The sequence below is a fragment of the Mauremys reevesii genome, unplaced genomic scaffold (genome assembly GCF_016161935.1).
Source record: "Mauremys reevesii isolate NIE-2019 unplaced genomic scaffold, ASM1616193v1 Contig10, whole genome shotgun sequence".
NCBI lineage: Eukaryota > Metazoa > Chordata > Testudines > Geoemydidae > Mauremys > Mauremys reevesii.
The window spans coordinates 827,522-842,501 of NW_024100716.1; positions in this window are offsets into that span (position 1 = coordinate 827,522).

Consider the following 14,980-nt stretch of genomic DNA (forward strand, 5'->3'; position numbering starts at 1 on the left):
CAGAGCTCTCCAGCAGAGGAGTCCATGCAATCCCAGAATAGAAAGAGGTCCCCAGCATGGACAGACCGTGAAGTCCTGGATCTGATCGCTGTGTGGGGCGATGAGTCTGTGCTTTCGGAGCTGCACTCCAACAAACGGAATGCAAAGACCTACGAGAAGGTCTCCAAAGCCATGGCACTCAGAGGATACAGCCGGGATACAATGCAGTGCCGCGTGAAAATCAAGGACCTGAGACAAGGCTACCAAAAAGTCAGAGCGGCAAACGGACGCTCTGGAGCCCAGCCCCAGACATGCCACTTCTACGAGGCACTGCATGCCATTCTAGGTGGGTCTGCCACCACTGCCCCACCAGTGACCGTGGACTCTGAGGATGGTATAGTGTCGACGGGCAGTTCCTCGGTGATGTTTGCCGATGGGGAAGATGAGGAAGAGTTTGTGGAGGACGGCGCAGGCGACAGCGCTTACAATACCGCTTTCCCCGACAGCCAGGATCTCTTCATCACCCTCACAGAGATCCCCTACCAACCCTCCCCGGCCGTTAACACGGACATAGAATCAGGGGAAGGATCAGTCGGTAAGTGTTATAAACATGGAAACATTTATTTCTTAAAAAACAGGAATATATAGTATATAAAAACTAGCTAAAAAGTTGTACATATAAAACTATATAAAAAGAAGGTCCACACATATAGGAATGGAAGAGAAATCCTCTTGGGACACTTCCATGAAGCTCTCGTAGAGGTGCTCAAAAAGCCTCCGCAGGAGGTTCCTGGGGAAGAGGTGCCTTATTTGGTGCTCCGTGGAAGCACACTCTTCCGCGCCAGGCCATCCTCACGTAAAGCGGAATCATTGCCTCTACCAGCATGGCTGCATACGGTCCTGGTCTGTGCAGGGATTCCCGCAGCATCCTCTCTCTCTCTCTGAGTGACCCGCCTCAGGGTAATGTCGTTCGGCGACTGCTGCATCTAAGTAGGGCAATTAGTGTACTGTTACTATTGTGAATGCTTGACTTTTACTTTGCATAGCAAAGACCTTCGTTCAACAGGCACGTGTTGGAGGCCGCAGAGGAAAAGCATACAGTGATCTTTCCCGGGCACAGCCGCGAGGGGCTGGAACAGGGTCAGACTTTATGCTTTCCAGATTGCCTTCTGCGGGAGGGCACAGCTACCCATTAACTGTTAAGCAGCCTATAGTGTAGGGCTTACCAGGCCTGGCTGATAAACGGATTCAGCTGTACCGCCCCGCTTGTCCGATCTCCGGTGCAAGACCGCAGCCACTGAAAGCGTATTCCGAAATCTCGAACTTGTCCTGAGAGCTCGTGAGACTAGGTGCCCTGTATGGACTTGTTCACAGAAACTGAGTAGACTGTGTTCAGTGTTCGCAAACATGTATCTTTTCAAGGAAATCACTTCCTTTTCCCCATCACACAGCTGCGGCTCTTTCACGAACTGCCCCGCCATCCCCCTCACAGAGGCTGGCGCAGATTAGGCGGCGAAAGAAAAAGACTAGGGACGACATGTTCTCGGAACTGATGGCCTGCTCCAGAGCCGAGGCGGCCGAGCAGAGACAGTGGAGGGAGACCCTATGTCAGCACCAGCGCTCACACATCGAACGGGAGGACAGGTGGCGGCAGAAAGACCAGCAGGCGACTCAAACGCTGCTTGGGCTAATGAGGGAGCAAACGGACACGCTCCGGCGCCTTGTAGATGTTCTGCAGGACCGCAGGCAGGAGGAGAGAGCCCCCCTGCATTGTATCTGCAACCGGAATCCCCCGCCACAAAGTCCTGTCCCCCCCTCACCCAAAATAACAAGAAGGAGAGGCGCTAGGAGCCGTGAAAACTGTCACTGCACCCCAGCAGAGCGCTCATGTACCACATAGCTCTGATGCCATAAATTTTGAGAAGTGCTTCCCTTCCTGGATCACCCAGTCCCAAATCCAAGTTTCATCCCCCCACTGTGTAGTTGAGTATTAAAAGTAGTTTGTTGTTATTCATTGTTTCCGTCCCGTTTTTCTTGTCAGAAGACTTTGTGTGAAGGGGGGGGAGGGGTTTTTTAATTGCATAGGACAGCCTCCATTACCAGGGTACAGACTTGGGGGCAGGATCAACAGCAGGACACACACAGACTGCAGTCACTAGGCACCAGGGTCAGTCTGTGAGGTGTATGCTGCCCCGGGTCAGTCTGTGAGGTGTATGCTGCCCCAGGGTCCTAGCGCCTGCCATCCACAAATGGCAAGGCAGGCTGCCCTTACCATGCCCTTCCACCCTAGCCACGAGCCTCTCCGATGCCCTGAGCCCCAGCAAGAGCCCTCATCCATGGACACATACTCACCCTTCCCACACACCCCTCACCCCTTCCTACGCCCCAACTCCCAGCCCAGAGCCTGCATCCAAACTCCGTCCCAAAGACGGAACCCCTCACCCCTTCCTGCAAACCCACCCCTTCCTGCACACCCACCCGCAACTGTCCTCCCCCCAGAGACCGCTGTAGGAGCAGGAGCCTGTCATTCCTCTAGTGTAGAAGCTGTCTGTACATCAGTGCACACCGTACCCACCACAGTCTGCGTCCATGTTTCAACCCTAGAACAGGAATTCATAATTAAAGAAAACTTTGTTAATAATCAGTATTCCATTAACTTTATTTTAAAACGTGTGTTCGAAGGGGGGAAACCTGGAGAACGGGGTATGTAACCGCAGATCGAAGTCAACAGTCACTGAAACAGGCTCAGGTTCAGCTTCTCTGTAAATCAAGTGGACAGTCATAGGTTACCCTGCTCTCCGAGGAACCTAGCTTTCAAAGCCTCCCGGATGCACGGCGCTTCCCGCTGGGATCTTCTATCGGCACAGCTGTCTGGCTGAGCGTAATCAGCAGCCAGGAGATTTGCCTCAACCTCCCATCCCGCCATAAAGGTCTCCCCCTTGCTCTCACAGAGATTGTGGAGCACACAGCAAGCTGCAATAACAACTGGGATATTTTTTTCGCTGAGGTCCGAGCGAGTGAGTAAGCTCCGCCATCTCCCCTTGAGACGTCCGAAAGCACACTCCACCACCATTCTGCACTTGCTCAGCCGGTAGTTGAAGAGTTCCTTCTCACTGTCCAAGGCGCCTATATAGGGCTTCATGAGCCAGGGCATTAGCGGGTAGGCTGGGTCCCCGAGGATCACTGTAGGCATCTGCACATCCCCAACCATTATTTTGTGGTCCGGGAAGAAACTACCTGCCTGGAGGCGTCTAAACAGACCAGAGTTCCTGAACACACGCGCGTCATGAACCTTGCCCGGCCACCTGACGTAGATGTTGGTAAAACGTCCCCTATGGTCCATCAGTGCTTGCAGCACCATAGAAAAGTAGCCCTTTCGATTAATGTACTGGCTGGCCTGGTGGGCTGGTCCCAGGATAGGGATGTGAGTCCCATCTATAGCCCCACCGCAGTTTGGGAATCCCATCGCAGCGAAGCCATCTCTGACGACCTGGACGTTTCCGAGAGTCACTACCTTTGAGAGCAGTTGCTCAACGATTGCTTGGGCTACTTGAATCACAGCAAGCCCTACGGTAGATTTGCCCACGCCAAAGTGGTTCGCTACTGACCGGTAGCTGTCTGGCATTGCAAGTTTCCAGAGGGCTATGGCCACTCGCTTCTGCACAGTCAGGGCTGCTCGCATCCGGGTGTCCTGGCGCTTCAGGGCAGGGGCCAGCAAGTCACAGAGTTCAAGGAAAGTGCCCTTACGCATCCTGAAGTTTCGCAGCCACTGTGATTCATCCCAGACCTGCAGCACTATGCGGTCCCACCAGTCCGTGCTTGTTTCCCGGGCCCAGAATCGCCGTTCCACACCATGAACTTGACCCATTGCCACCATGATCTCCACTGTGTGGCGTACCCTGCTTTGTGAGAGGTCTGCGCCACTCTCCTCGCCACGCTGCCGGAGCCTCCTCGCCCGATTTCTCAGCAGCTGACTGTGGAAGAGGTGGACGATAAGGTGCAAGGAGTTGACAACGGCCATAAGTGCAGCGATGATCGCAGCGGGCTCCATGCTTGCAGTGCTGTGGCGTCCGCGCTGTAACCGACCAGAGAAGGGCGCGAACAGATTGCCCGCCGGCGCTTTCAGGGAGGGAGGGCGTGATTGACGGTTCAATGACGACAGTTACCCAAAACCACCCTCGACACATTTTTTTCCCCAGCAGGCATTGGGGGCTCTACCCAGCATTCCAATGGGCAGCGGGGACTGCGGGAACTGTGGGATAGCTTCCCACAGTGCACCGCTTCGAAAGTCGATGCCGGCCCTGTTAATGTGGACTCAGAAATTCGAATTAGTGTATTTACTGTGGATACACAAATTCGACTTCATAAGGTCGATTCCACAAATTCGAGTTAAGTAGATTCGAAATAGTCTTGTAGTGTAGACGTACCCAGAGAAAAGAACTTGCAGAGAGCAGTGAAGGGCATTGGGAGACACACCTAGACCCCTCCTGACAAGGGTGACAAGATTAAGACATCCCCATTTGCATACGGAATGGAGAACCAAGAACCACACTGAATTCTGGGACCAAAAAAAGCAGGGAAGCACTGCATCATGGGAATCTCTGCTCCAGATGCTAATGAACCTATGTCTGCACACACCCAGCTCAGCAATTATCAGACCAATTCTAGTAATGAATCCTTAATTGATATCCAAATAGCGAAGCCGCCTAGTTGCATTGTGAGCTCCCTGGAAGAAAACACCACCCATAGCCAAGAGTAATCAGCTCCTTTTGTCCAGTCTAAAGAAAACCCTTTAGTTATCAGCCTTACCTATAAACAAATCTATTGTTCTCCCTTGAACAATTATTGTATTTTCTCTACAAAAATCCCTACCCACCCTCCAGTCAGGGTTCTGATGCTTAGATCCAAACTCTGCATCAGTTCCACTAGGACTCCATACTCTCCTGACTGATTGTGCTGGGGACTCTACCTGCCTCCTGCCCTCAGGACCCTCAGCTACCAGCATCATCTGGGAACCCCGACCAGTTCAAGCTTCAGGGAGTGGTGAGATCCCCTTCTGTCTCTCTCTTTTCATTTTTCCTGTCTACCTTAGGTATTAACCTTTAATAATGTATGTTATGTTGGTTTAGCCCTCCTTGTGTAGTTATCACCAGTATTCAATAAATAACTTGTATGGTTAAGCTGGTTGCTTCTCTCTCTCTTGCTGAACCTTACTCTTTTGTGTTTTTAGCTTCCCCCATTTACTCTGCAGCAACGCTTCTTTTACCTAAGCTAAAGATCCCTGCAGTGCCCAAAATACTGTGGGGTTTGCTCATCAAGTAGGTTACTGCCAGTACAATTGTGTTGTGAAGGTGGGGATAGGGACATGCTGAATCTGGGACACATAAGGGTAACAGCTTGAAAGTGCTGCTTGACCCAGTCCATGGAGCCCAGGGGCATATAAGGAGAGTCAGCTTGAAAGTGCTGCTTCATCCAGCCCAGTGAGTCCAGGGATATATAAGGGGTCAGCTTGACAGTGCTGATTGACCCGGTCCGCTCAGACTTGCTCTGTTAATGTATGTGTGGGTGTGTATGTGTTCATCCGGTTCTTGGGCTGGAGAAACCCAGCCCTAGGGAACCTAGGTCCTGCAGGATAGCTCCATTGGGAGGGGACTTGTAGAAGGGAGAAGTAGAGCTCCATATGAACACACAAGTGACACAAGCAGTACATTGATAGAATTACAGAATCCCCTTCTCTAGAAAAGTAACCCGAATAAATGAGCATATCCCAAAGTAATGGGCAAATCTGGTAACAAATTGGTGGAGATACGCAGGCAGCACGTGACCCTAATCACGTGGTAATTGTTGAGTAGTTGCTGTGGAGTGGGGAAGCTGAGGCACAGACCTGAGTAAGCTTTCGTTCTGTTCCTTTTTCAGACCAAGCTTCTTTAGCAAGGTCTCTCTCTCATAGACTATTTGGTAACCTTCTGTTAAGAATCGTGCTTAGAATACCTGTAGAACTGTGAAATAAGGAGTTAAGAGTAGTGCCTTCAAAGTAAAGGTGTTAGAAAGAGCTGTTGGGTAGTAAAATAAGGAAATAGAAATGGCTGAAAAAGACCTTTTTGCTGCTCGCTTGAGACAGGAGAAAACCAACAGGTTAGAGAGATGGTGTAACAGGGCGGTACTCACCCCTGCGGCGCCTCCTACTGGTTACTCCGGGAATTAGCTCTTCTTCCAGTCCAGAGCGCCCTCTGCAGGCTGGTGATGCACCTGTTCTGCTCTCGGCCCCGTGTCCCTCCCTGGACCCGGTGCCCCTTTAACTATAACTGGGTCTCCTCCTCCCAGGGGAGCCGCCACCCTACTATCCCCTCAGTAGTGGCCACTGACAGTCATGGTCTAGCCCCACACCCTGGGGCAGACTGCAGCATCGGCCCACTCACCACAGGCAAAAAAGGGTTTGGACCTGCTGCTTTACCTACTCCTGGGTTGTCCCTTGCAACCCCCAGCACCTCTTGCCCTTTTCTAGGCCGCAGCCTGGGGCTTTCCAGGCTGGAGCTTCCCTAGCTCCTCAGCCCTTCCCCAGCCCTGCTTCACCATAGGTACCTTTTCAACCTCTAAGCAGCCAGGCCCATCTCCCTCTGGAAGCAGAGAGAGACTGACTGCTCCTGGCTTCCCTGCCTTCTTAGAAGCCCTGTTCAGTTTGGGGCGTGGCCTCCAGCTGCAGCCACTTCCCCAATCAGCCTAGCCAAAAAGCCCCTTCCCAGGGCTGTTTTAAAGCACCAAAGGGCAGGAGCGGGTAGCCACCCCGCTACAGATGGGTAATAAAAAAGGGGAAATGCCCCTGGGAAAGGGGATGTTTTAAGGGTGAGAACCTCCTGACTGAAGCTAGTCTGAGCTTTGAACAATATTGCACAGTCTTTAAGCCACGTGGTAGTGCAAAGGATGCAGCTGCTGCATGGGCATTATTTTATGCATGTCTGGACATGGTTGAAATGGTAAAGAGAGGGCAGGAACTGGAGCTTGAGAAAAAGCAGTTACAGCAGCATTTGAACAAATGTGAGACAGACGGGTGTGAATTGATAGCAGAAAAGCTCAGAATGGTGACTGTACTTAGAGATATAAAAGAGGACAGAGACAAGGCAAGCAGGAATGCAGAACAGTATAGAAAAGAGTTAACACACACAAAAGTTCTGTTAGAAGAAGCAAGAGCAGCAACTCGCTTCTTGGCAGAAGAGAACAGGGCAGCAAAGGCAGCAGCAGACCATCAGGAGTGTGAGGCAAAGATTAGTAAATTGCGTTCCCAACTTAGTGCCCATAAGGGGGTGGTAGCAGCTGTAAGGTTGAGAGAGGATTGTGATTTGGAACTGGGTCCAGGGACTGGCATGGGGGCCAGAGGACAGGCGGATCACCGGCCTGCAGAGGGCGCTCCGGAGCTGGAATGAGCTAATTCCTGGAAGTCACCAGCAGGAGGCGCTGCAGGGGTGAGTCCGCACCTCCACAAGCTGTTTAAACAACGAAGCTCTTACTCGTGCATTGGTTCAGTCTATATTTTATTGCCATTGTTATCTTGGTGAAAATCCCCGTTTCACCACTCAGTGCTGTGCTGATCAGAATATTGAAAGTCATTAAATTAAACTGCATTAAAACAAAACTCATTTTATGCAACTTCAGGGTCAGGGAAAGTTCTCAGCTATAACCCTGAATGTGCAAGAAGCAGATAAACAATATCCAAGAAAAAGAGCTGGAATTTTGTATCTTGTTTTCACCTAGGCCTTACTGAGGAGAGTAGCAAACACCTGCCCTTTGCGGAGGAACACAGCACCGTACCGCAGCACAAACCCCACTGAGAACACCAGGGGCTGTCCTGGTTATCCAGCTCTGGCCCTGTTTCATTACAAACTTCCTGTCTGTGATGATGTTCTGGTAACAAGGGGGCAACCAGTTGTCAAAGGTAGCTGTTGTCATGGCAGCCAGGGTGCTAGTCATTCTCCCCAAGTATGAAAATGAACCAGAGGGAGGGAGTGCTGAATGGTGGGTTATCTCTGATGTCACAATGCTACTGCTCAGGCAGCACCAGTGGGCAGCAAGTGTGTGGTGTGTATGTGTGATTGAGGGGGGGGGGCAGGCATTCCTAGTGTTCCTGTTTTCACACATTTCCTACAGAAGCGAACAACATAACTACCCAGAATACACATTAATGATGATTCCACTCACATGATAATTAGTCGCTGAAATTTGATTCAAATCCCACATGTCATGTTTAGAAACAAGGTTTCCAAAAAAGGAGAGGCCTTGTAAAACAGAAAATATTGATGCTCTGGTGTATTTGTGGTTGTGTTAAAATTGAATACTGTGACTTTAAATTTTGGGCAGGGTTCTTGGGCGTGCTTGCATGCTAGGGAGCTCAGCAGGGCAGCACACAATCGGGGCTTAGCAGCAGCCAGTCAGCAGATACCCAGTGAGTTGTGCCTCTCTGTTATAGGCAGTAGCCTGCGTTCTCTCCCTCTGAGTTTTGGGTTCTTACGTGTTATTGTTCTGGCTCCTAAGAAATAAATTAGCGAGACTTTGCGAACGTCCAGCAAGAGTATTTTATATATTCTCTAACTTGTCTGCTTGTGTGCCACAAAACATGAAAGGCACAATCTCATCCAAAATAAAATAAACTTATGAAGCCAAATGTCCTTTAGAAACAAAAAAATGGAACGATTTCATTCTGGTAAGGTTGATCTTAATGAAGCACTTCACTTTTCCTTTCCCTTCCACAGGGAGGAACCTAAATTAAGTTTCCCTACAACCATGATTGGAATAGTGAAGCAAAGCCTCACTAGAAGCCAAGCAGCTCAGAAAGAATGGGATGATCACACTACAGTAGAACCCTGTTTATCTGACCCTCCATTATCCGGTTCTCCGTATTAACCCCAAAACCAGCACACACAGGTCCAGAAGTGGGCAATCTTTCCTATGGTCCCTAGATGGCGCTGCAGCCTGGCACTTTCCCATTCATCCGATTATCCAATGTTTTGGTTAACCAATCTGGCCCTGGTCCCAATTCGATGGGATAAAAGGGGTTCTTCTCTCCTTGTGAGCGATCGATCGTTTGATGCAGGTGATCTGCTGCTGGTGTTATTCCTCATGGAAAAGTACAAATTGCAAAACTGATGGGAGGGGCCTTCTGAGGTGGTAGGGAGGGGTCACACTGTTACCTGCCATGTACACAGGCCCCACAGCAGGGACGCACCTCGGACTGTGCATATAAACAGGTTAAATGTGCATCACAACAGTGAAGCCATTGTCAAGATGATATTCTGTGCAGAGTATTGTAAGACAGCCCCGTTCCTGCTCTGAGGCCTGAATGCCATAGGGATATCCCACTCGAGAGCATTGAGGTATGTGAAGAGGTCACGTTAAGTGAAAAGACAGTGGTCATGGCTGTGCTGCAAAGTCACTGGCAGGTATTATCAAGCAGGCCAGGCCAGGCTCACAAAAGTTGCCTAAGATGAACACTGTGGGATCACAACCTGCACCCAGCAAAGCATCCCACAGAACTAGTACATTCGGCAGCAAGTTGTGACAAAGTTCCTCCTCTACTCTGGTGGGTCCTGCGTTTATTGGCAGATTTGCTCACCTCAGTGATCTTCCCCACAGTCTGGGTCAACTCTTCCTATGTCTGATCAGGAGTTGGGAAGTTTGGGGGAAACTGGGCCCACCCTCTACTCCGTGTTCCAGCCCAGGGTCCTGTGGATTGCTGCTGTCTATAGTGCCTCCTGCAACAGCTGCATGACAGCTACAACTCCCTGGGCTACTTCCCCATGGCCTCCTCCAACACCTTCTTTATCCTCACCACAGGACCTTCCTCCTGGTGTCTGATAATGCTTGTACTCCTTAGTCCTCCAGCAGCACACCCTCTCACTCTCAGCTCCTGGCGCCTCTTGCTCCCAGCTCCTCACGCGCACTTCCTCTCCTCTGGCTCCCTCTCCCTGAGTGGAGTGAGCTCCTTTTTAAACCCAGGTGCCCTGATTAGCCTGCCTTGATTGGCTGCAGGTGTTCTAATCAGCCTGTCTGCCTTAATTGGTTCTAGCAGGTTCCTGATTACTTTAGTGCAGCCCCTGCTCTGGTCACTCAGGGAACAGAAAACTACTCATCCAGTGACCAGTATATTTGCCCTCTACCAGACTCCTGTAGCCCACTGGCCTGTGTTCATAATGAGATGGCAAGCCTGCTGGACAGGGAATAATTAAAGAGTCAAACAGTCCCTGGGTTGAGAAGGTCGTTTTCCTGATGTTTACAGGGAGCTCCTCCCGAGTGCGGGGGGCAGAATGGGAGGAAGCATGAAGGGGCTTGTTTAAAGATTTAACAAGGGAGTGATGGTGGTTAGCATCATGGGCCATGTAACTGCGAACACTGTGTGCCCTTAGCCCAGGGGTGGGCAAACTGCCCCGTCTGCAGGCACCGCCCCTGGAGCTCCCATTGGCTGTGGTTCCCAGCCAATGGGAGTTGCAGGGGTGCTTGGGGCACGGGCAGTGTGTGGAGCCTCCTGGATTTCCCTATGCATAGAAGCTGGATTGGGGATGTGCTGCTGCTTCTGCGAGCCACACAGAGACATGGCACTCGCGTTTTTGTTGCTCTTATCTGGACTCTCTGCAATTGGGCCACATCTTTCCTGAAAAGTGGTGCCCAGAACTGGACAGAAGACTCCAGTTGAGGCCTAATCAGCACGGAGTAGAGCAGAAGAATCACTTCTTCTGTCTTGCTTACAACACTCCTTCTCTTACCTCCATATTACAAGTGACAAACAGAGGCAAAGGAACTAAACCCAGGTGTTTTCAAGGTATTTAGGCCACATAAATCCCATTGATTTCAATGGGAATTAGGAACTGAAATCCCTTTAAAAAATCGGGCCCAAAGTGATTTGCTCAAGATCACAAAGGAAGTCTGCAGTGGGGGTGGAATTTAAACTCAGATCCTTTAAGTCTTAGGCGAGTGCAATAAGCTCTGGCATCCTTCCTTTCTCATGTGTGTATCTAATGATGTGTTTCTGTCTATCTAACCCCAGACATAACCATGCCTCTGTCTATCTATCTCCATAGCAAAACATCCATCTGTCTAGTGTCTACCTCTCTGTCCCTGAACAGAACCATCTGTCTGACTATCTGTCTATAAAAACACCTCTCCATGTGCACCTCCCTTTATTTAATTGTACAGTGATTTGGGGGGGAGGGGCTGTGGGAACTGAGATAACAGCGGTGACAAATGGAAATAATTACAATCTGAGCATCTCCTCTTTATATCATCTGCTAAGTTAACCAATGTAGTTCAAAAGGTAGTGGAACAAGCAGGTGGAGATGTCTATATTGCAGAAATCACATATCAGTGCATAAAGGAGAAGCTGTTACACAGTTGCTGGACACTGTTTTTCAAGGGAAATGGTGCCTTCCTTCATTATCGGGCTCAAGTTCCATTTCCATATTGTTTTCTCCTGTAAATCACATGATGATGGAAATTTCTGCACAGTGACTTAATGAGCAAGAACTAGCTCATATCTGTTCTCCAGTACTGATCAGAAAAACCAATCCCCGTATTTACATACAGCGAGGAATAATTTTCTGGTGTATTGTCCTCCTCAGGACGTCCTTCACCTCCTTGTTCCTCAAACTGTAGATCAGGGGGTTCATCATGGGGATCACAAGGGTATCGGACATGGCCACCATTTTCTCCCAGTTCACTGAGCTGCCAGATAAGGGTCGTAAATATGTAAAGATCAGGGTCCCATATAAGAAGGAAATGACAGTCAGGTGGGAGGCACAAGTGGAAAGGTTTTGTGCCTTCCTGCCGTGGAGCGGATCCTCAGGATGGCAAAGATGATGTAAATGAAGGAGATGAGGATGGTGAAAATGGTGCCTATTGTTTCTATGGGTGAAAAGAGGAAATGCACTCGCTTATTGATGAGAAAGTCAGAACAGGAGATTTCTTGGAGTGGGCGAACATCGCAGAAGAAATTATTGAGGACAGTGAAGTGGCCGAAGGACAGACTGAATTCAGTTCACGTATGCACAGTGGCATTGACACAGGCACATAGGGAAGAGCCAGCCACCAGCTGGAAGCAGACTCTCTTGGACAGGATGACATAATAAAGCAATGGGTTGCAAATGGCCACAAAGCGATTGTAGGCCTTCACAGCCAGGAGGCAAAGCTCATTGTTGGCACAGAAGGAGAAGAGGAAAAACTGAACCACACACCCAGGGAAAGAAATGTCTTTACTCGTCACTAGGGAACTGAGCATCGCCTTGGGAGCAATCACAGAGGAGCAGACAACGTCTAAGAGTGACAAGCTGCTGAGGAAAAAGTACATGGAGCTGTGGAGTTGGGAGTCAGCTAATCAGCACAATCACCCAGACATTCCCCAGCAGGGGGCAGAAATAAATGGCAAAGAAGAACACAAAGAGGATGTTTTGCAGCTTTAGACTGTCAGTTATTCCCTGGAAAATGAAGCCAGTCACTCTGGTGCAGTTTCCGGGAGCCATTTCTCCTGTCACTGTGCTCTGTGTCAAAGAAGAGGCAGAGGAGGGGATAGAAGCAATCGGAACCACAACAATAAATCTGATGTACAGTGGAGACTCGTGTTATCTCTTAAGAGATGCTGAAACAATGGAAATTCAATTTAGTCATAAATTCCAAAGCCCAAAGGAACCATTTTGATTATCTAGACCAGTGGATTTTTTTCTCATTTGTGGATGAATCCAAAATTTTGAATGGAGGTGGAAATTGTAGACATAATCTGTGGACCCCTAGGAATCCACGGACCACAGGTTGAAAAGCAGTAACAACAACCTTTGGAGGACCCCTTACATATAGTCTGTGGATCCCAAGGTGTTCGCAGACGATAAATTCAACACCCCCAATCTAGTCTAATTGCTTGTATAACACAGGTCATAATTTTTTTCCACTATTTTTCATTGTAAATTAGAGCATATCTTTTAAAAAATCATCCAATCTTGAATTTAAAATTGTCCGTAAACTGAGTATCCACCACGACCCTTGGTAAATCATCACCCCCTGTTAATAGAGGCTTTTTATGTTGAGCTGGTCAAAATTCCCACCTATCCCCTTGGAAATTTTTGAGCTTTTATGAATAAAACCCCAAATCCAAACAATTTTGGTGCTGGTCTATTTTGGCTGAAATCTGAAGTAGTTTGGTTTTGAAATGGAGCAACTGGGAGATGTAGTCGAACCAAGAAGACTGGCCTATAAAGGAGAATGGAAGCCTGAGGAACTTCAACTAGACAGATCAATATGTGGACTGCTCAGTGTTGAAGGTGTTTGAGAACAGGTCAGAGAAACACCCATCGGGATGTTTACTTGGTGTTACTTGGTCTTGCCCCAGCATGGGGAGCCTGACTTGACTCCATGAGGTCCCTTCCACCCTACATTGCTAGGACTCCCTAATAACAATATTTGTATTGATTATTGTTATTTTATTTTATTTGTTGTAAAAATGCTGACATTTCCATGGAAAAGTTCAATGCAAAAGCGATTTGTTTATTTTTGTGGGAGGAGGGCAATTTTCATCTATTTCCTAGGAATGTAGTGTTCCCACTCACTGTAGGGGGTCTGATCCAAAACAGATTGACGCCAAGTGGAGTTTTTCCATTGATTTCAGTGCACTTTGGGTCAGGCTATTTGTTAATATCAGATATAATCATCTTTCCAGCTAGCAGAGCGAGAAGCAAGGCAAGGTAACACTCAGTGTATTTGAACCTTCTGCACTCCCTAAAGGAGGAGGTCTTCAAGGCAAAGAGATTAGTAAAGTTCACACCAAATTATAAAAGTACATGAACTCAAAGAAGAAAAAACACGTCCTCTTTTACTGAACTATTCAGTATGAGATTTTGAATGCACTGAAATCGAGAAATTGAAAGCAGGGTCCAAAATACCAAGATGTTTGTGACAGCTTAACCTGCCTTTAACTGATGAGTAGAAACAACATCTCTGACAAAATGGCATGACCAGTCCACTGGCCAGCTCAGTCAATGCAAAATACTGCCAGACCAACCCAACCATCTCTCTACGTGGGCTCCTACCCGAAATCTCTTTAAAGGTAAAGTTATGGAGCCAGATCCTGAGCTGGTATAAACTGGAATAGCTGGTGGACTTTTCATTCGAGCACTTTAATACTTTGAGATCATTTTGGGTTAAAGTCTTGCAACTAAAAACTAAAAACACGGTAAACAATATATTTGCATGAATATTCAGTCATTTCCCTGAGATATGCATCTTCTGCACAAACTGGTCTACTTTGGCTGCTTTTTATTACAGTTCCTAGTTTTTTTCAGATTTGCCCATCTATGGTTATGAACAAGGTCACCAGTAACAAAGTTCTTGCATTTCTCCATGAGACTAAGAAACACCAAATATAGGAATCAAAATTTCCACATGGAAATGGAAGCATAAAGTCACACTCATCTGGAAGCCCCATTTCCTAGTAATGTGGCTATTTTAGTACTAGATTTGTACAATTCTTTACCTTATCAATGTGAAAAATTAAAACGCATGTGTGCGCGCGCACACACACACACGTTTCAATTGTCCTGTTTGGACTAATCAAGTTTCACCATAATAGGAAACTACCAGAAAACATCAAGGAGAAAAAAAAAACATTATATTAAACAGACTATTGAAAAATAAGGGATTTTTTCCACAAAATGGAATATTAATATATTATTATATCCGTTATCATTTACAGGTTTCAGAACTAATCCTAAAACATCATCAACTCTTACCTTGTTGTAACAACGCAATATCCAGAACACTTTCAAATGCCGTGTTCCCTCCTAACTGTGATGTAATGTGGGATAGAAAATAAATTAATTCAAGAATCATTTTCAGGTAGAAAGAGCCAAAATTGCTAGTAAAGTGAAAACATCTCATCTCTAAGTGAATCCCACTAATACTGTAGCTATTTCAAGAAAGTGAACTGAATGACAATGGCAGAGAAAAAGAATTACTTTAAAAAGAAGGAGGTGAG